The 16745-nt window shown below is 43.8% G+C and overlaps 1 protein-coding gene across 1 annotated transcript in view; it reads right to left on the minus strand.

The window, feature by feature from the left end:
* Nucleotides 1-16745, minus strand: part of ZBTB20 (zinc finger and BTB domain containing 20) — a 3989371-nt gene that overhangs the window by 3287387 nt on the left and 685239 nt on the right. The window contains exon 3 of the mRNA XM_069635901.1: nucleotides 11-136. The gene's annotated coding sequence lies outside the window, so the exon portion shown is untranslated. The remainder of the gene's footprint in view (nucleotides 1-10; nucleotides 137-16745) is intronic.

Here is a 16745-nt window from a genome sequence, read left to right on the forward strand (position 1 = left end):
GAAAACATACCAGCAAGAGAGGAAGCATGACCACCAAAGGACTCCTTTGCGAGTTTGAGCAATGATGGCCTTTACACCTGAAGGCTTCAGTGAGTTCTTCGATTCTTCCTGCCTTCGTATACTTCGTCAACACCCCCTTAAATTGAAAATAAAATACAACACATTAAACCAATCCACTATGATCATCAACAAACACATATAGCTGAAAAATTGCAAACAAGAGAGCCTAGGAAAAAGCTAGGGTTTACCAAAGGATGATTGCTTTGTGAAAATGTGTGCCATAGGAATGTAAATGGGAACAGCAAGTGTCACTGGCCCGTAAGGCAGGACATGCAGTTAATGCAACCCAACAGATATTATAGTGCCACCAGAAAGTTGAGGTTTCAATACCAGCACGGCCGATTCAGGATGCTTCAGAAATCAATCATATACCACTGATTTGGGTCACAGTGACACCTGATATTGAAAGCACAAGGAAATGGCAAAATCTGTGGTACTAAGTATCATATACTTTTTTTGTTCGTATTTATTTAGTGGGACAATAGCTATTAATAACTTTACACACTATACACGTTAGCAATATCACAACCAAAATGACATATTTAAAAACTATATATAGTACGTCGATATTCTAACTATACATTTTTACATTAATTATTTAATCAATCGTCTTCCAAAAGTGCATACGTACTAAAGCCAGCGCAACAGAGCGCTCAGACTTACAATATGAGCAAAATAGAAAAAGGTACTCACCAAAGTAACTAATAAACTCTTAGTCCATAGTCTCCTTCCCTCCATACTTGTGGGATATTCCATCCTTTGGGATGGGACCGGAGCACTTTTTGGTAGTATCCCTGAAAAAAGATTGTCCTTTTTTTATTTTTACACTGGGCCGGCGCGTGGATGGCTTTAGCCCTGCCTTCCTGAGACCCGCCCTGGGCAACACCCTTCAGTCCTTTTCGATCCCCATGGTTGGTAGATATATTAGCAATAAAAGGGAACTTTTTAGAGGCGACAGCGGCTGGGCATATGGAGGAACGGGGACTATTAGAGGGAAAGCAGTACCTTAGTCACTGCAGTGAGTAACCTTTTCTTAGTCCTACTTCCCGTCCCCTTTCCTTCATACTTGTGGGAGATACCCAAACACTGATGTGTAGAAAATGGGTCGATGGATTAAAATCCCATAATTAAAGAGGTTTCTGAGGACCACTTCACCAAACTGAGCGTCAGCTCTAGAGCTGAGGTCAAGACAATAATGTTTGCGGAATACCGAAGGGGAGGTCTAAGCGGCCTTCTTGACAATGGTTTCCATGGGAACATATTTCTGGAAAGCAACAGATACTATTTTTTCTCGCACTAGATCTGTGTGCATGCCCTTGATGGGCTGCAGGCCGTGTACTGTGTGGGCTTCTGTGATGCTGCAACTTATCCAGCAGGAAGTTGTGGTTTTAGAGGCCGGTGCTCCTTTTTTTGCATTTCCAAATGTAACAAAAAGATGAGAAGAGGTGCTAAAGTCCTTTGTCCTATTAAGACAGAACTTGAAGGTGTTGAAAGAAAAGGATTGGATTAACACTATCTCAAGCACAAGAGGATATAAATTGCACTCTACCTTTTCACTAATCGATAAACCCCTTGGCCATTTATCAAATTATCTTAATCAATTCCTGTGCCCTGCTACAAGAACCCGCTTTTTAAAGATTCAGACTAAATCACGACTTTGGCGGTAACCCTTAAATCCGGCGGTCGTGCTATTACTGCCAGATTTAAATCAGGGCTTTGGCGGATTTCGCCCCAGCTCTGAGCTATTAGCCAAAGATTTGAGCTATTACCGCCGGCGGGAAATCCGCCGGCGGTAAGAGTGCGAAAATTCCGCATTGAACCCAATGGGGAATGGGGCATTCCCGAATGGACTCAATGGGGAATGGGGATTAACATTACCGCCGAACAATACCCGCGTATTAACGCCGGGGAGTTCGGCGGTAGGGCTAATACCGCCGGCAGTAATACCGCCGGCGGTAACACCCAAGTCATGATGAGGCCCTAAATCTTTTATTAATGGGGGAAATTACACAAGCCGTAAAAAAACAAAAGCAGGAGTGTGCTGATATTTGCCATCGATTTAAATCTGCAGGAAAACCAGAAACCCTCCGGCACATATTGGTGGAATGTCCAATGTTGACATTAATGGGAACAAAACATCTGGGTCTATTCTTTTGTACCTCAAATAATTTCATAAATCTGATTGACCTAGGCGTACTTAAAAAAACAGACTTGACATGAACACTTGTAATTAGAGACTTTAATAATTTTATATCAACATGAAATTTTGTATATTTTTAGAGATGTTCATATTTTTATATGGATATGTGTTGTATTATGAGATTAATTATATTTGTAATATATGAATATTTGTATATGTGTGTAAAATAAAATTTGGATCAAATTTACAATAAAACAAATTTAAAAAAAGAACTTGAGAGCTTGAGTCGACAAAGGGTCCAGAAAAACACTGGTAAGGTGATAGATTGGTTAATAAATGAAACTCCTAAATTAATCGCCAATCCTACTAGCTGAAGTGATGGCGACAGTAAGGCCACCTTCCAGGTGAGCAATTTAAGATCCACCATCGCCATATTCTCAAATGGCTTATGACAGAGCACACTGAGCACCACATTGAGGTCTCATTCCACCCGAGGATGCTTGATGGGATGGAAAAACATGTGGTAGACCTGCAAAATGATGTGACGTTTTAGCACTGGGCATGTGAGAGTGAACGAATTAGAATCAGCATTGAGGATTACCCTGATTACTGACACGTATGTATGACAAGAGTGCATATGAATGCCCGTGGATGCAAAGTCTGAGATAAAGAGAGGACACTATCCACTGATGCTTGACGAGAATCAATGTGTTTGTTTAAGCACCAGTGACAGAAGCAGAGCCTTTTGCTTTTGTACTGTGCACACGTAAAATGTTTGCGCGCTTCCTGGAAAATACACATATTCTCCTCGGATAGGTTGAATTGTGCTAACGACCTGAATTCAGGAACCAGGCCGCTAAGAGATTGGGGGGAGGCATGCCACACTTGAAGGTCATTCTGCTGCAGGAGACTGTGAACTTCTGAAAACTGGATCGGAGAGACTGGCCACCAAGGTCTATAAACACCAACGTGCAGTCCTGAGCCAACTTCAGCTTCAACAAGGCGCAATGAATCGAAGGGAGGCAAGGGAAGGTGACTGCTGACACTCCATCCAAGGAGATTTCTAGGGCATCTCCCAAGGATTCTGGGTCTATACTCAGGGGTCCCCCACTTGGAGAAGAGTTGGGAAAGAATTTGATTGTTTAACTCCCACTCATGATTTGCAGAAGACTGGTGGCTGAGTGAATCGGCCACTATTTTCTTGGCCAGGAATGTGCACCGCTTGAAGCCAAATTCTCTTCTGTACTGCCCATTCCCATATTGTAGGGATAGGTCTACTAGGGTAAGGGACTTGGTCCCTCCTTGCTTGTTTATGTAAACCATTGAGACAGCATTGTCTGTCCTGATGGAAACTACTTTATTGGTGATCCTGGACTGGAATGCCATCACGGCCAGAAAATTGTCAAGCAGTTCGAAGTAGTTGGTGTGGTGTTGCCTGTCTCAGGGAGACCACAGATCGACCACCTGCAGAAGATTCAGGGTAGCACCCCAGCCTAGTAGGGAGGAATTTGTTGTCAACATCACCTGAGGAGACAGTTCCAAAAAGGGGGTGCCCTCCAAAAGGTTGAAGTAGTTTGACCACCATTCGAGGTCATAAATCATCTCTGAAGTCACACGAATTAACTGGGTATCTGGATCCATCGCCTGAGACCAGTTCTGTCTGAGAACCATCTGAGAACGTCTCATGTTTCAACCTCTCTAGAAGAAGGGCTAAGACACAGGATGCCATTAATCCCAGAAGCTTCAGGAACCACCATGCTGACTTGTGGGTGGAATTCAGGAAAAGGGTACATGTATGGACTAAGAGCCTCATTACGACCCTGGCGCTAATGGGTTAACGGCGCCGTAAAAGGCTGCGGCGCCGTTAACCCATTAGCGCCTGATTACGACGTCCCTTTGCGGGACCCGACCTTAACGGCTGGTCTACACCAGCCGTTAAGGTAGGGACCCGCAAAGGAACCTTGGTGCTAAGTACGGTACTGCAATTTGCGGTACCGTACTTAGCGCCTTCCCCATTCCCATTGAGCCCTATGGGGCAAAAATGGGAATGGGGAAGGGCCATGGAGGAAGGGGGAATTACCACCCCACCAGCCTTGTAATGGGGTGGTAATTCCCCCTTTCTCCATGGCGGAGACGGTAAGTTACCTGGGTCATAATGAGGCCCTAAATATCTCATTCTGTTGTCCATTAGAAAGACCTTGGCCAGCATTGTGTTCCATTGGAACCCCAATAAGATCAGATCTTGCGGGACCATAATTGAAGACTTCTTTCAGTTTACTGACACTCCCAGTTTGAAAAGAAGTTAGAGTAACATTTGCATTTGTGAAGCTGCTTTTTGTTGACAGTGACACCTGAGTAGACAGTCTTCCAAATAAGGGTAGACGTGCACTCCTGAGAAACGCTGCTATCACCGCCATCATCTTTGTGAAGACTCTTGGTGACAAGCTCAGTCCAAAGGGGAGGAGCTGGTACTGAAAAATGCTGGCCCCCACCAAAAATAAAGGTATTTCCGGTGCTGAGGTCATATTGGTATATGAAGGAACACATCCTGAAGATGCACTATGCATAGCCATTCATCCTTTGCAAGAAACAAGCAGATCTGGGCAGGCGTGATCATCTTGAATCTTTCCAGGGAATGTGGAGATTGAATTCTGACAGGTCAAAAATGGTGCATAGTCCAGCCTGGTTAGATTTCGACACTGTAAACATGTGGGAGTAGAAACTCATGCCCTATTTATATAGCCCTTGTGTCCAGAAGTTTCTGAACCTCCAAACGGAAAGAGGGAGATCCTGTCTGCTGTAGAGGAGGACGGAAAGGAAGAACTGGTGGTAGAGAAATACAGAACCCCGAATGGGTTAACGATAGAACCCAAGGATCCTTTGTGATGGTCCACCAAACGTACAGTTGTAGAGAGATGCATCGCCCTACTGAAGTCAGGTGGGACCATTCCAAACCATCATTTGTCCTGGATCTAAACAAGGCATGAATGCTGCTCAAATGTTTCACAGCCAAAAACAGGCATATGGCCTTCATGCTAACGCATCTACATTGCATGAGTTACAACTAGCATGCTGACAAAAATGTTGGTGCCCACATCGCAAGGGTATTGATGGTAAACTGGGGATGGGTCTTGGTATGGCACAAACGTCTTATCTTGCTGCAGCACTAGTTCTACGCACGTGTATGCGCTGCTACCCTGAGGGCCATACATAATGTATGCCTGTATTTAATGTCAGAGCGGTACAGTTCTACCTTCTGCCACTGTAGTCAATGAATTGTTAGGTGGTGTGCTGCTCTGTTGGACATAATTTATGGTCCTAGGCAACTGGGATTTGAAGACTATAGAAGATGCCAATCCAGATTGTACAGTACTCAAAAGCATTTTATGTGGCCCAGTAATAGACTGTGTAAGCAGCAGGCTTCTTGCCTAAACTGCTGATCTAAAATATTAGAAGTATTTAGAAGTATTTAATCAGCCAGCAGAGGCTAATCGATTGTGTAATAATAGTCATGTGATGACTGATCCTTCAGCTTGCATGTTCTTTGAGCTGGAACTATTCTTTATGGGGGCCAACTCCTAGACATCCCTACAAATGTAAAATGCAATTAATAACTGCAAATGCCCATATTATTGCTTTTGCCAATGCTTGTTAGTGACTTTGTGGACAATTTGGGATAGTTTGCTAATAACTCTGTGCTTACCAAGGCAGTCGCAAAGACTATCCAGAAACCCAAGGTTTTCATCCCCTCCCGTTCAGAGGGCTACTTAAGAAACATGGACTTCAGGGGCTGAGAAGCTTGCTCCTTAACTCTTTCTTTGTTTGCTCTTGCCACAGCCCACATTGATTATTTTTGGCCGAGAGCAGACAAATCAGAGTCATCAGCTGTGTACTGGAGGTCCATTAACATCTGAGTGCGACATTCCCACCTGCTGTCACGCACTGTTATCTCAAGCAGAGGAAGAGTATATGGTATTCGGTAAAGACCTTCTTTTGTTGTTGGCTTAAAATTTCTCTAACGAAATACATATTCAAACACTACAAACCACCAGTTCATGTAACCTACTGTATGTTTAGTTTTGTGGGACTGCAACTTGTATTCTCATTATCTACATCAATACTACAAAATTACTGTTTGAGATATTGACTAAGAGCAGGTGATACTGTCACATATGCATATTAAAGGCATCTCAAAGCTGGCACATGTGAGATGCACTGAGAGTTCTTCATTCTAGGCTCTTATCGGTTTGTGTTCTGATAAGTGTTGTCCAGTTTTTATACTGGCAAAATTCACCTACACATACTTTATAATAATACAAAATGATGATAGCCTAAAATCCAGAACCCGCAAAACATCTACCCTTTAACCAGGACAAGAGAAACATGTCCACTGTGAATTTCACACATGTGCAAATTGTGCAACCAGAATAACTGGGCTCACAGTTATGCTTCAAATCAAGACTAAGACTGATCAACCTTCTCCAGGATATCAGGGTCACCTTAAAAACCAACTACCTGCCTCACCAGGTCATGATAGGCAACCTCACAAATCATGCTAGGCAATCTAGCACCTGCCTCACCAAATCATGATAGGCAATCACATAGAGGCGTCTGCCTCAATCAATACCTCAATACATTTCTCAATGCGATATCATATGAAGGGAAAAACAAAACACCACATACTCACTAACTGTAGAGGATAGAGACATGAGGGCTGGGCAGTATTGGATACCTGGCAAAGTCCATAATTCAATGAACAATTGAAAACATGAAATAAATTGAAAACATTCCCAAAAGTCACCTATTGCTGCGCCATGAGCTTTTAATCAAATATGCATCATAAATAGGATCAAATGCTTCAAAAAGAATTAAATGTCAATTGGAATTACTGGTGCTAGCACATAGCCAATCCAGAATAAGGTGTCTGCTCATAGGTTGTGAGCTAAAGCGCCTTTGGGACGGGGGAAGGGAGCAAAGATATTTCTCCAAGGAACTCAAAAAGAATTCAAGTTCTGCTAAAATATGTTTCGAAATAGCCAGAATCCAGCTTGGGGCTCCATAGATCCAGTAAAGGAATTAGGAGGGAGTTGATCCCTCCCATCTGGAAAGCCTCCATGCTCTTTCTCTCCTCCCAGTCTTCTGCCTCCTGGTCTTCCTGCTCTGCCGCCCAAACAGCTGTGTGCAGGGGCTGAGCTTAGTCTGTTATATACGTTTTGGGCCGTCCCTATTGCATGCCTACAATCCCCAACCTTCGTCCTGCACTGAAAATTATTCTAACCAAAATATCAAGGACATATGTATCATTCACCACTAGGCATTCTTCCAACAATAGTGTTCAGTGGACAGCACCTTTTCTTGTGTAAATATAAGCCAAGGACAACTTTCGTCATTCAGCACTAGGCATTTTACCAACAAAAGTGGCAGCAGACTACAGAATCCTGTTTAGAACTACAGAATAAAACTACAGAATTGACTGCCATTTGTAGTTTGCAATGTTTGTCGTCATCTATGTTTTCTATTTTGCGAGAGCATTGGCTTCCGTCTCAGAAAAAGCCTGCATAGCAGTGAACGGTATTGTCTATATATTTTTATTTTTATTTTACACAATAAGAGGGCAAGTCTACTTTTAATCTGCAAAGCCAGAGCAGAGATTTTCAAAAAACCAACACTTGGATTTCTTCTTTTCTGTCTTAGGCCACTAAATATTGCACTCCCGCTATTCTCTTGTAGGAACACCCAACAGCCACAGTTTTCCATCAATTGTCTTCTAATGCAGTGGGCGTGCGCGTAGCAGAACCAGGAAACGAACAACTAGGATGGTGTCCCTCCCGCAAATGGCTTAGAAGAAAAACCACGGGAAAAACTGTGGCAGTTGGGTGTTCCTGCAAGCAGGAGTATCGCCTGTGCAGCACAAAGCTGATTTTTTTTTTAGCGGTGCAACATCTTAACCAGTATCAACAAGAGAATAAACAAAGGCAAGCTCTGAATAGTGGGAGTGCAATATTTAATGGCCCAAGACACAAAAGAAGAAATCCAAGTGTTGGTTTTTTGAAAATCTCTGCACTGTCTTTAGAGATTAGAAGTAGACTACATCTCGCTGGACTGTGTGTCCTGAATAAAGCTCAGAGGGGATGATGCGAATGCGAACTGAAATGAAAGAAAGTTTTCCTTTCAGATGGAAACACTAGAGTGCCGACCAGTACAGTGCACTTAATCACACGGTTACTAACCACACAAACATTTCTGTACATGTACACATGACAGATTGTGTGTGATCAATACCCAGAGTATGGGTTGTGTTATTTTATTGATTGTCTTGAGCTATTTTAGACATGCTTGACATTTGGAATATATGTTCTGTTTGATATTAATTGTGAATACATTTTGTTTTAACTAATCAGACTGATTATTGATCAGCCCTACGGGGGAATTCATGCTCCGTTTTGATTGTAGCTTAATATCCAGCCACGTTGTGTTGAAGGGCGGGGTAGCCTGTGCTCAATTGTACATATTTGATATTTTTGTGGTCCCACACAAGTCAGGACCCCCGTAACAAAACAGAGGGCTCTACCCAAGACCTTTTTGGACCATTACAGAAAGAGACCAGACACTGGCAAACCTGGCGTGGCACTGCCACCAATGTCCACTATTTAGGGTTAGCCAGAGACATTTCAGTGGTTATGATGTATTTATAACCTATCCATCCATCACTTTTCTTTACTTGGTGGCAAACAGACTGTCATTAAGAAAACAAGGCCTAGCCGGTGTATCACAAACAGGCACGCGCCATGGATGCCACTTTCTGTGATGTCACTTCATTTGACACCACCTCGTTCAAGGTGGTGCCTGAACAGTCACCCTTACCCGCAACCCTGCCCCGGGCACATTTAAAATGGGCTCCCCTGACCCACGTTTACGACATTCAGTGGCTTTCCTCTTAGCTATCTATTAGCACTTGTGCATATTTACTGTCCCCTACAAAGCTGCAAGGCTGCGGTACACAAGTCAGGATGCACTTTCATTCCTCCTGACTAGGATTCGGGGCAGGTTTGCAACGACCCACTGTCATGGAGCGAAACACATGGGAGCATGTATGTTAGTGACGTTACATCCTAGCAACATCACGCCAGGATGAATAACTAACACTAATGCTAAAGCGTTCTTATCTCTGGCTAACTACTTGTCCTCGTGGGGCAGGACTGCAATGAGCTATTGGCCACGGTGCGCTATGCAGCTTGTTGCAAACCTGCGCTCATGTTTGTTGAATCCCGGCAACCAATTCTGAAAATTATATTTGAAACTTATGAACAAATAACCTTTCAATCTTACACCTTGAAGCATGGGTAAAAAACTTCAACACTGCCAAATGTAAGCACTTGTTCTGCTTTCTCATATCTCATACTTTAATCAGTCAGATACTGGCAATAAGTATTTGTTTAAAAGCTAGTCCTTTCCCTAGCCTGCAATATAAAATCCTCTTGAAGGTACATATCTAATCATTAACTAGCCCAGGCATTGGGGAAGAGCTGAATTATGTGTTTTAGAGGGCACCGTTTCCAGTCTGTGCATTCTGTTCTCTTCATTATCTACGAAACAGGCTTTCTTCATCACTGATCTCCCAACGCAAACCTCTTCCTGGCACTGGACTGCAGGAGAAACTGGAGGGGTAGATAGCACCGCACCAGACGAAGCTTGCTATGGAATAAAGTCTTCTTCTTAACAGGCATGCTAGACATAGCTGGAATATGTTTCCAGCCGGGGACACGATGGCTTCCTGGTGGCCTGAGATCCCTTCATTCTCTTTTAGAACTATTCAAATAGAGTTTAGTCTGAACTGATCTTTTGGCAGCCAATCAACTGCACCCATCCATTGTTGCACAAGTATTAGCAAACGGTATCAGGTAATATTATCCCCACCAATAATATTGCTGTATATGTGGTCGTGGGGTAAGGCCATAGGCGATATTATTAGTGGGGATAATGTATGGGGTTATTGTGACTGTGGTTTGCAAGGATTTGCCCCACTCCATAAAAAAAATGATGTGGGTTGCCGGGGTGTCGCCCGCAGGTTCCATGGATTAATATTGCTGCAAAAATATGGCGATATTTTTGTATGGCGATATTTTTGTATGACGATATTTTTGCGAGGATATTAACACATGGAACCTTAGCAACCATATCGTAATCTTAGTGTAGGCCTAGATAGATCACTGCACCGATTTCCCAAACTTTTTCGTTGTGTGTGCCGATTCATAATGCAGGTTTCGGAAAAGGTTGCATTTGCACAAGTGGCAGTAGTCACAAAAGTGAAACTGCCTGTATAAATAGGTTTATGCAGAACTTGCATCATAAGGGCGTGGCATTGGGTAACCCAAAGCAAATCTCGGATTCTTCAAGGATTCTTGAGGGTATGTGCGCCATTACTTGCTTGCCCCAGCAGTTGCGTTATCCCCCCGATGGCAGGTCAATGGAAAGTGCAATGCTAGCAGGGGTTCTGCACACACTCCTACCTGCACCTCTCAGCCCCTGACATGAACCCTTATGCAAGGCATGAAAGCGTCAATCATTTTTTAAGAAATCCACCCAAGAAACAGGCTTGTGAAAGTTAAAACTGCATTTGCCGTGATTGGTTCTTTATGGCCCCTCAATGCCAATGCAGGAACCATCGAACACGCGGGTGGAGGGAAACTAGCCACCCACCCATATGGTTCCTCAGGGACTAATGCAGTGATCTTCAAATCGGATTTTCGGCGGTATTGTTAGCTCGCTAGCTGCCAGTGAGTAGCTCTAAAATTACCTTATACGTTTCCAGGGCATGCCCCCGTGGAGTGCCAGGATAAACAATCAGTGTTGCCTGGGCTCTTTGGGGAGGAGGGCGGGCACAGGACGTTTTAGGCTGTGTGGGTAGGCTGTGTGGGTACTTACGTTCGAGGTCACTCAAAGATGAAGCAAAGCTGCTTTCCAGTCATTGCCAGAGCAAGTTAAAATGTAAAACTACAACACATGCACAGGATGAATGCATGAGGACATGGAGTACTCTTTTCTTTGTCAACTACTAATAAAAGGAACATGTCTAGCCTATATGTCTAGCCTATAAGTCCGCCCTCAATGGCAGATAGAGGAAGGAGGCGAAAGGGAGTGCGAAGGCAGACTCTATTCTATAAGTAACAAGCTCAACAGAAAACACTAACTGGGGCCATTTGGATCCTCCCGGTGTGGCATAGCAAAGCATAAAAACAAGGCGTAAAGCCAATACCGGTCCGGCAGTTTTTGGTAATGTTTTGCAGGCTGAGTGGGAGACGGGAGGGGACATATATACCATCGTACTTCGCACTCCGCCTGTAAAACCATTCTGTTTTACTCCAGCATGAGATTTTCATGCTGTGTAAAACTGATGGATTCTTATTGAATCCGCCTTCCAAAAGCAGGGGGATTCCACAGGACTCCAATCGTAACGTCTGTCTGAGAAGCATACTTGCAGGAGGCATTTACGTTTTTGACAAGATGGAGAGTGAAAGTGAAGAGTAGAGGCAATTTCCTTCTTTACCTTTGCACTCCGCCTTGTAAATGTTCACCTGCAAAACCTAACCAATACCTCCCAGAGCGTTATAAGAAAGTGAACGTGGCTTTATGCCCTGTTTTTAGGGTTTTCTATACCGCACAAGGCGAAGGATGGAAGACAACAAGGGGATAACGTTGGAAAAAAGTGGCGACATGCAAGAGGCACAGCTGTAGTGTGATGCTACATCTAGGGGAATGAACATTTGAGTATGAAAGCATTACCAAATCTGCTCATTACAGTGCTTTGGAAGTACAAGCCGAAGAATGCAAGCTCTATGTCTTTAAAGTATTGTAAGGGTGCAGAAGCAAGAGACCGGCACAAGGGTGGCATTTTGATTGTTCTAAACTTTTATTCAACTTAAGAAGAGTTGGGGAAATACCTCACTAGCCCTAAAATTAAGAAGGGTTTCCTTCCCTGTCTCAACAAAATGTTCTAATGGTTTGGATGTCCAAAGCAAATAAGTCCACCGTTGTGTCAAAACCCTATCTCTAACTCTCACACTAGTAACTCAAACTAACATGCACGGGGTGGAGGTGGTGTGCTTCTTCTTCTTAACAGTTCAACAGTTCCAATGTAGCTCAAAACACAAAAGTTCTCAAAAGGTGCAAAACAACACCAGAAAGATAAAGAACATTGGTACTGCAGGAGGTTGGCTCCTGGTGTTGCCAAGAGAGGGGTTGTTTCCTCTTGGTGGGTGAAATGTCCACTTTCCTTCAAGGGGCTTTTTTCTCTTTCCCTTAATTCCTTTTCCATCCAGCTTCTTGGCCTCTTTGTAATAACACAGTTCAAGGGGGTATGTGTCCCTTGCTCTTTCTTCTTCTATTCTCACAGTCAATCCTGTGCACTAACCTGCCATACACTGTGTTAGTGACGATTAGTATGGGTGTTAGTATTATTGCTCAACTCGCCTTTCTCAGGATTAGTTTCAATGGTCTTGGCTTTACTCTTGTAGTCCCAGCCAACCTGGTACACTAACCTGCCGAGTACTGTGACTAGGATGATTGCCTTGGATGCAATCTTCATATGGGTGCGGGTCCCAGTCTTGCTTTTCTTCTGTCTCCGACTTTTCTGGGCTTCTCCTTCGTCCACCAGGGTCCCTACCCTGTATCTGAGGTCCCTCCCCTTCAGGCAACCTCTGCTACTACTTCTCAGGGCCCCCGCATCTACCCAATAGCCAGCGTATCTTGTTTCTTGGCCCAGAATGGCTGTGGGTTTCTCGTGACACCAGCGGTCTGCTGTGGCGGTTGTTCTGCCCTTGCCGTCGTCCAGTGCTCCTCTGCGGACCAGGCTTCAGGGACTCTGCTTTGCTTCCTCGTGTCTTCCCATGGCCGACACACCGGCAGCTTCTCTCCTTGGAGCCAGCATCTTCCCTTCTGGCTCCCTTCTCGGTGTCCCACTCCACCTGCTTTCCGAATTTCTCCGTACATCGCTTGTGAATGCGCTTCCTCCAGGTAGGGCTTGACTTCATGTCAAGTCCTTCTTCCATCTTTATGCTGGTAAACGTTCTCAACTGACCATATTTACTAGACCGCACTGTTACTGCTTGCGCGGCATTCATCATTCTTCCGTGCTTCTTCATCCTAATAGCTTTACTTTGATGTTCAAATGGGTAGCTCTTGTTCTTCTTCATCTCAGTACATGTTGTGACATTCATGTAGTCTACCCTGCAGCATGACATGGGGGAGGTAAGGACTAAGTTACCTTGTGGGTTGTGGAAGGGTATAGGAGTCTGATTAGGGGTATCTGCCCCCCATGTGATCCTCCTGCTGCATTTCACCCCCAGTGGGATTATTGGACTGTGGCCCCACCTCCCTGGCAACATGAGAAGGGTTCTCCCCATCGGAGAAGGGACGATATCCTGTGATTCGTATTTATTAAGTGCGAGAAAAAAAGAAATGGGTGTAGCGACAGTGCCCTACAACAAACACAAAAATGAATATAATGAACTTAAAAAGTATAAAAACACAAATTGGTAATACAAAGAAAAACTGGAACAATCAGTGCATAACACAGTCTGGAATACAATGCATTAGATAAATAAGAGGTGGTTCTTTGAAATTAGGCTTCGTAGACCAGGCACATCATCTTAAATTGAGAACCAATTTCAAAAGAAAGCCAATGAAGCAGTATCAGAATCAGCTTAACGCAGTAAAATGACCTGGCTCCTGCGAAGAGTCTGGTCGCAGTATCAAGGACTGCCCTCAGAGGAGTGGAAGTGGACTTGGGAAGTCTTAGAGATAACCAAAGACTTAGATAGCTTTAGAGATAACCAAAGCCTGCACCAACAAATTAGCTGGAGGAATATATCATTTACAAACTGGAAATTAGCTGCTTCAACAAGGAGTCTATGAGAGGTTTAAAAGACAAGTGCGAGCCAACCATGAATCCCAGGGATTTAGCAGTGGATGAAAGCATAGGAGCAACACCATCCACAGTTAATTCCTGGAGCCACTAATGAACAGGCCAGGTACAATGATTGACAAACAAAAGATTAAAATACTGTCTTTCAGGGATTAAGTTTCAGGTAGCACTTGGCCATACACAACTCAATCCTCGAGTGGTCTAATTTTCTGCACGGATGACCCATGTGGGTCAAGGATGACACCTTGCTGGGTATCATCTGCATTCTGGTGCATAGGACGACCATTCCAGAGACCAGGTCTCCAGACGTTCCATGTATGAATTAAATAATATCAGGGACAGAATTGTACTCTGGTGAACCCTGAATGGACAGACAACAGATCTGACTCTGCTGCTCACCCCATCCTGGTCAAATATAACAATTAGAAGCGTTTTCTCTGCGGGTCGCACTGCTTTCCTGACTTCTACTACAACTTCCATTGCTTCTGGTTCGCTGGGGACCCACGCCCTTCCCCTGAACAAGTATCTCTGATTCGGCCACACATCTTGGGAGTTTCTTCTACTCCTGAGACCCTCGACTTGGAAGTTACTTCTTGCCTCAATGTTCGACACAGCAGCAGTTTGGAAACCACGACAATCAGGCTCACATGGGAAAAACTGTTTCTCCAGCACGTCTTTCGCTGCGCAACCTTTGCACTTCAGAGTTTGGGGGAACTCGACTCTCTCAGAATACACAGGTGAAATCAGCTGTCACTTCGTTCTGGCATCCCTCTTGGGGATGGAGAATCATTTTGGAATGCTTATATACATCCCAGTGTGGATAAAGAGACTAGAATAACATCAAAATTCAGTGAAGCCAATAAACATCATTATTGGAATTCCCATACACATCCCAGTATGGATAAAGGCACTATAACATTAAAAGCTAGAGAAGACAATAAGAATCATTATTGGAAAGCTCATACTCGTGGAATATTCAAACTCAGGTCAATCAGAAAAGTAAAGAAGAGAGACCCAGAAGCAGAGAAAGTATAAAGGGAGAGATTTATCAGTATTGGATGACCCTACCATGGGAAAAGAGAAACAGTATGATTGATAAGGAAGACAAGAGAAGAACAGAAAACTATAAACCAAGAGAAGAGAGAGGAAAGCCCCAGAAAGTACTGAATGCAGTGTTTGAATTGATAAAAGTAGTCGCCAGAGACTATTTGAAGATAACATATTGAATTGAGGTTTGCAAGAGGCAAATGCATCAGGAAAAGGGAGTCATTCCACTGTAGTTATTAGGTTAGTAGTAGGGTCAGCAGATAGGTTTAATTTGGAAGGTGGACAGATTCTTTTAAGACTTTCACTGATGACTGACAAGCACCATTATTACTTTTTGTTTTAGGTAGGAATGCCTTATAATACAGGGAAAGATAGACATTTACCCTTTGTATGTGAAGTATGTACTTCACAAACTGGACACAAGTCATGGCTTGTGTGCATACATGTAGTGTTGACTTTGTGCTGATTTGCATGGATTGTTGTTGTACTGCGTGTGTGTCTTTGATAGAGATAAGGGTGTGGGGGCAGGTGTAATGTTTTCATGTGTACAGGGGTTTCATTTTTTCCTTGTGTGCATGTTGTTTGCTGCTTGAGGGGGCCACATGGTCTTGATGGTGTCATATGTGTAGTGAGGTTGCTGTGTGTATTCCGTATGTTTGTATCTTGGTATGTCTTGGTATGTGTTGTGTCAATGTTTGGTGGGTGTGTCTGTTCACTGGAGGGGTTTGGCAGTGGTTGTGTTTGTGTTTTGTTGGACATTTTGAGGTCTTGGGAGATGTGTGGGGAGTGTCATAAGTTGAACCACGATGTTGGTGGTGGTGTAAGATGGTTTGGTATGTGTGTGGATGTGTGCAGTGATGGCAGGGATGTTTGGCAAAAGTGTGCAGGTGCACAATTCAAACTTTCAAGGTTGGTATGTGCACATATTCATCATGTTTGACTTTGGTTTCCCTTGATGTATTCTGCCAAAGGGAATTATAAGGGGTATATTTGGACGTGCATTCTTTTCATTCGTGAATCAGGATTGACTTTCCTCCGCTACTGTGCACAGTGTGGGATACGCTGGTTTTCTTTGTCTGACTTGGCAGTTTTGACTTCTTGGATGTAACTTACACTGCACGTACGCATTATTGGCTTTTCTTGTGCATTAAGCACATGTAAGTCATGCTTGATAAATCGGGTCCATACAATGACAAATCTGAGGATGACATCCATTCTCCCCTAGTAGAAGACCTTTTTCATGAGGCCAGGGTGGTGCGTCCAGAGTGGGGTTCGGGGGGGGGGGGTTGGTAGACAGAGAGAGGATCACATGGGGAAGGTATCCGTCTATGGGATCGAGGACGACCACCATCGGAGAACACGATATGACCCTGCTTCAATACCCTTAACCCCTTCTCCAACTTTAAATCCTCCTTCCCCCTCTATAGATAGAGCCAATGTGGTTTGTTGCCAAGTCAGTCAACCCAACATACATGACAAGACTGAAAGGTTAGAAAGTAAAAATTGTTATGCATATAGTTTTGAAACTGATACTATGAAAAAGAAGATTGACGGGAGTACAAGGATCACTTCAGA

This window comes from Ambystoma mexicanum, chromosome 7p (genome assembly GCF_040938575.1).
Source record: "Ambystoma mexicanum isolate Mex_15411 chromosome 7p, UKY_AmexF1_1, whole genome shotgun sequence".
In the NCBI taxonomy this organism is placed as follows: Eukaryota; Metazoa; Chordata; class Amphibia; order Caudata; family Ambystomatidae; genus Ambystoma; species Ambystoma mexicanum.